Source organism: Fukomys damarensis, unplaced genomic scaffold, assembly GCF_012274545.1.
Source record: "Fukomys damarensis isolate Sample0158 unplaced genomic scaffold, DMR_v1.0_HiC HiC_scaffold_9, whole genome shotgun sequence".
Classification (NCBI taxonomy): domain Eukaryota; kingdom Metazoa; phylum Chordata; class Mammalia; order Rodentia; family Bathyergidae; genus Fukomys; species Fukomys damarensis.
This window is the reverse complement of record NW_022900921.1, coordinates 24435004-24441003: the sequence shown is the minus strand read 5'-3', so window position 1 is coordinate 24441003 and position 6000 is coordinate 24435004. Positions and strand designations below refer to the sequence as shown.

General features: G+C 43.9%; 1 protein-coding gene across 1 annotated transcript in view; it reads right to left on the bottom strand.

The window, feature by feature from the left end:
- Ergic1 (endoplasmic reticulum-golgi intermediate compartment 1) overlaps positions 1–6000 on the bottom strand; it is a 107670-nt gene that overhangs the window by 48628 nt on the left and 53042 nt on the right. The gene's annotated exons all lie outside the window — the stretch shown is intronic.

Below are 6000 nucleotides of genomic sequence, written 5' to 3'. Positions count from 1 at the left end.
GCACCTCACGCCGATTGTTTTTTGTTTTTTTTTGATAGGACAGATTGAACTCTAGAACTGGCACTTGTGAGGCAGGCATGGCACCACTGAGCTAAATCCCTGGCCCCTATCTGTTTATCAATGCTACAAATTGAACCTGGGGCTCCATGTGCACCATGCTCTCCCATCAAACTATATCTATTTCCTTGAAAGTGAGACCTAAGAAAAGCCCTAGAATGATTTTTTAGGATGCTTGTAATATAAGCCCTACCCTTTTTTTTGTTGTTGTTATTTTGAGACAGGGTCTCACTCTGTAGTTGAGACCTGGAACTCACTATGTAGCCCAGGCTGGTCTCACAGCAATCCTCCAATCTCAGCCTCCTGAGTGCTGGGATAACAGGTGTGCGCCACCATGGCCAGCTGCCCTACCCTTCTAATAAGCCCCAGTTAAGAACATCAGCCTTGGGCCGGGGATTTAGCTCAGTGGTCCAGTGGCCTGCCTTGCAAGAGCAAGGACCCAAGTTCAATCCCCGGTACCAAAAAAAAAAAAAAGAACATCAGCTGGAGGATGCATTAGTACATGTTGATGGATGTAGGGAATTATGATGGTGTTCCAGAAGAAGACGACACGACCGCATTTGAATACACGTAGGTTTTTGTATATGGATAAATGTAAATTTTTGTAAATGAATAAGTATAGATTACTATACCCAAATAAATGCAGTTTGTTGTACATAACAATTAAGACATCCCCTGAAAATAAGCCCTATTGCGATTTTTGAAGCAAAAATTAATATAAGACCCAATCTTATCTTTAAGGAAATGTAACATCTACAGCACAGAGTATCATATATTTTAAAATTTGGAGACCACATTGAATGTTTGAGAGATTTTATATAAAATCCCAGATTTCTGACTTTTGCAGAATACCCAGCCTTGTTTTCATATAGAGCAGCGATGGCAAACCTTTTAGAGCTTTCAGTGACCTAAATGGCCTGCTGCATGCCAGAGCTTCACCCCACTGATCCAGAGCCTGGGACCTCCAGGGTGCCACAGGGCCCTCCCGCCTGCTTCTGAGGCTGGGCTGGAGTGTCTGCTGCCATTGGTCTGTCTACACACTCTTTTCAGTTTTACAATGGGATGACAGTGACACACATTCAGTAGAAACAATACTTTGAGTTTTGCCCTTTTCCAAGGCTAGAGATACACAGAATACTCTCTCATGATGTTGGGCAGGACAGTGAGCCCCTGTTCTAGTCAGCCCCGCCAGCACCAGGAGAAACATCTATATTCTCAAGTGCTGCTGCTAAGCCATCGTGGTTGGTAGTTGGGAAGATCTAATGCTTTTTTTTTTTTTTTTTTTTTTTTTTTTTTTTTTTTTTTTTTTTTTTTTTTTTTTTTTTTTTTTTTTTTTTTTTTTTTTTTTTTTTTTTTTTTTTTTTTTTTTTTTTTTTTTTTTTTTTTTTTTTTTTTTTTTTTTTTTTGAGACAGAGCCTGACTATCTTACCTAGGCTGGCCTTAAGCTCACAATCTTCCAGTCTTGGCCTCCAGAGTCGCTGGGATTATAGCCACAAGCTACTACATCCAGCTCAATGCATTTTAGAATTATTATATTTTCAACCTAAGATGGATATGATGGAATACAACACTATTGAAAGTCAAGAGGAATGTGTACTTTTCTGTATCTATCCACATACCTACCTACCTACCCATCTCTCGTCTTATTCATCTGCCTACTTTTTAATCATTCTATCTATCTATCTATTTATCTATCTATCATCTTCCTATCTGTCTTAACAATAAACAGCTAACGATGCATTCTGTGTGAAGGAAGAGAACAAGCATTTGCTGGGCAACCACTGCACGCCCTGTTGTGGGTACACTAACAGCCTGTCATGTCACGCTCCTACCAGTCCTGACAGGGGGCCCCGCCCTTGTTAAGGGCATAGAAATAGAGGCTCAGGGAGAAAAAATGGACTGACTGCCATGTGGGTTGTGGGAGGCAGGATGGAGTGCCTGTGCGCACTGAGGAAAGGGTCTCCAGAAACTTGGGCTACATGTGAAGGGTAGGATGTCTTCAAACTGCCCATGAGTCCCTACAATTATACCGAGTTATCATTGGGAGGTTACAATACTCCCAATGTCCACTTAACTTTGAAGAAGTTGTATAGTGGCAGCATTTAAGCGTTTTACTTTTTTTTTAAGTAGGCATATGTTATAGTTTGTGTCTAGATGGCCCCCCAGAGCCTCAGTGGTCACACACAGGTGAGGCTTTTTCAGAGGTGCCTGAATCTAGAGTGTGTGATGTGGGATTAAGAGTGGGTGATTACTAAATAAGTCCTCTGATTGGTTTGGCACAGCCCTAATCCTGGTGGCCTAAATAGAGTATAAATTATAAATTATATATTTTATATATAAATACATATTTATTTTTAAAATCCCTTTCCTACTTACAGATAAGTCCCCAGGTTCTCCCTCTGTGCAGGCTGGAGGTAGAAAGGCAGGCCTCTCTGTGGAAAGCTATATGCTTCTTTAGGGCTTGGACCAAAGCCTGGTCAATCCAGCAGATAGACATGATATCCACTGAGTCTGCTCACCGAGACCCTAGAAGTCCAAAGGCCCTGATCACATTTGCTTTATTGTGTCTGTTCTCCTTATCCCAACCCAGACTAGAAGGACAGAAGCAAGGTCTTGTACCACTGTGGCCTTGGGGTCTAGCACACTGTCTGGCTCAGAGAAGGTGCAAAATGAATACACGTCCACTGAGTGAATGAAAAACACAAAGGCAGCTAGGAAGTATTTCCATCAGAAGGTCTTCTGGAAGGCTTGATGAAGAGTTTTCATCCATGTTTGGGCAAGACTCTGAGTCCAGCCTTCTTCTGAAACTGACTCAGGCCCCTCATGGGAGGAATGTGACCCCAGGAGGAGGCTTGCTAGTAGGAAACCTGGAGCAGCCGGGCAGTGGACCTGAGCCCCAACACTCTGCCAAAGGGTCAAGGAATGTGTCCAAGTTTACTGGTCATGTAAGTGGAGGAGGCAGAGTTCACATCCTGATCCATGAGTCTCCAGTAACCTTGAGCTTTCTTTCAGTTATTAATAGCACTTAGCACAACGTAATGCAATGGTGTGTGCCTGAGTCTGCCTGCCCCACTTGGCTGTGTGCGCCTCAAGGACAAAGAGTGAAGTCCATTCATCGGCATGGTCTTAGCACTTGGCATGGGGCCTGGCCCCAGGACCTGCTCCATAAATATTTGTTCACTAAATGGTAGCTAAGGGCTGGCTTCCTATGCCTCATGCCTTTCCTCTTGTGCAAGGAAATTCATCATCTCATGCTGTGGCTGGGAATGCACATCAGACTATGTCCCTGGAGCACCATTTGGCAAAGCCTTCTGCATGGTAGAGTATACATACCCTTTGGCCCAGTAATTCCTGACCTCAGAAAGTTACCTTACAGACAGCCATACAAGGATGCAAAGAGATATGGACAAGGATGTGGCAATAGCAACAAACTATCATGGTGCATGTTCTCCTTCAGGGACAGTTATTTGAACCATGGGTCATCCAGGTAATGGAATAAGACAGCAGAATATGCAGGGGTTGGTGTGCTGACAGGAAAGGTGTCTAAACATGATGTAGGTATATCAAAGCCTGAATATTTTTTTGTAAAGTTCTAGGAGGATACACATCTGATTGTTAAATCAGACAAGGGGGATACTGTAGGACTGAGAAGAGGAAAGAGGTCTGAGCTGTTGGTTGGCGGCAGAAAGTGGGTAGGGAACTTCATCTGAACTTTTTTTAGACAAGCTCATAAATTAAGTGCACCCCTTTACGCTCATGTTTTCCTAAATATCCATTCTTTGGGAGTGGTCAAGGACAAAGTCACACAGCCTCTTGAGTCACAGATCCACAAAGGTTGATTGCGGGCTCCTCGAAGAATGGTAATGAGAGAGAGGAGAGCTGTCCATGCACCAAGAGGTTATGTCCCCTGCTCTGGACAGGGGTAATCTCATTTAACCTTCACATCAGGAAACTGGGACTCAGAGAAGGGACTCGCCCAAGGTCACACAGCTGCTAAACGGGACAATGGAACTAGCTTTGCGTGATAGGAGGGCCGATGGGACGTGCAGTCCCCCACTTGGCTGCGTTATTCCTATCCCCTATACTCAACAAGGCTTCCATAGCCTCAATAAGCTGAGCTGGGACAGGGGGCGAATGGAGTGGGCGGGGCATCCCAGGCCACCTTCCCAGCTGTGGACTGTGGGACTGGACACCAGGCTTTCTCCCATGGGAGAGGGTGGGACTGTCCAAAGAAGCCAACCTGAGTCCTAATCCTGGCTTTACCTTTCGCAAGCTGCAAAACTTCAGATGAGTCACTTTACCCCTTTGAGCTCATTTCCTCATCAGAAAAATGAAGGTGAAGTACCCTCGCTTGTAAGACAGCTTTGATTTGTTTGGGTATCATTTCTTTTTAAAAATACACGTCTATTGTGGAATAGTAATAGAAGTAAAGATAGCACAGAGTTCCCACTGAGCCTTTATCTGGCTTTCCCTTTGTTAACAACACAAAGTAATGCAGTGTATCTGTCAAAGTGAAGAAATTATCATTGGTTCAGTACTATTAACTCAACTACAGCCTTTATTTAGAATCTAGCAGTTTTCCCACAAATGCCTTTTGCTTCTGTTCCAGGTACTGAGGCAGGATCCCACTTTGCACTTACTCATCCTGGCGCTTCTCTAATCTGGGACAGCATCTTGGTTTTCCCTCAGCTTTGTGAGGCCTGGTTCCTTTGGAAGAGGACTGGCCTTGCATCCCAGAGAAGGTCTTCCAACCTGAGACTGTAATGTTTTCTCATGACCTGGCTGGACTGCAGCCTTTTGGGGAAGATCCCCAGGGGCAAGGTGGCTCCACACATCCCATCGGGGTGCACAACACCCATGAGCTTTACCACTGGCGAAGCAGACTTGCCTCCCTTTTGGCTGAGGTGCTGTTTCCAGGTTTCCCTACAGCTACGATTTTAAATTTCCGTTCTTCGGTAGGGAGTTGCTACACCCTGCCCACACTCACCTTCCGGATGGGCGAGTATCTATATACATCATTTGGAATTCTTCTGTAAGGAAGATTTGTCTCCCCCTCAGTATAGACTCACAGGCGTTCTTAATTCTTTGGGCTTAACCAATAATGTCATTATTAACCTCCTAACTCTGCAGCTTGGTTTCTGAGTCCTCCTGCAGGTCAGCTCTTGAGTCCTGACACAAGGTGCTTCAGCTTGCTTCGTGTCTTCCCTACCTCGTGCTTGAATCAGCCATTTTTCTAAAGAGCCCTGGTTACTTTCATTGAAGAATCATGTCTAGAAACCAAAATCTGGGTCTGTGATTTTAAAAAATGGGTAAAAATATGCTCATATAAATCATACAAATCATTTCAAAGGTATGAAGATAAAAGTAAATCTTCTACAGACCCCTCAATCCCAGTTTCCTCTCCCAGGGTAGATCTACAGGTGCAATGTCCTTTATCCAGAATGCTCTGGTTTCTGAAGCATTCTGGTGCTGTATTTTTTCTGATTTTGGAATAGTTGCATATATGCAATGAGATGCCTTGGGGATGGGACCCAAGTCTAAACACAAAACTAATTTATGTTTAGATACACCTTATACACATGCTCCAAAGGTAATGTCATGCAGTATATTTAGTTTACCTATGTTTTGACTGCTACCTGTCACATAAGGCTAGGTGTGAATTTTCCACATCCAGCATCATGCTGATGTTCAAAAATTTTGCATTTGGGGGCTGGGAATGTAGCTCAGTGTTAGAGTGTTTGTGTAGAACACATGAGGCTCTGGGTTCAATTTACAGCCCTGCAAGAAAAGTTTTGGAGTTTAGAGCTTTTTGGATTTCAGATCTTCAAATTAGCAATCCTTGACCTGTCTTCATAATTTCTTTTTACCCTTTTAGAAATAGGTCATGCTGGGCTGGGGATTTAGCTCAGTGGCTGCACCACCTGCCTTGCAAGCCCAGGGACC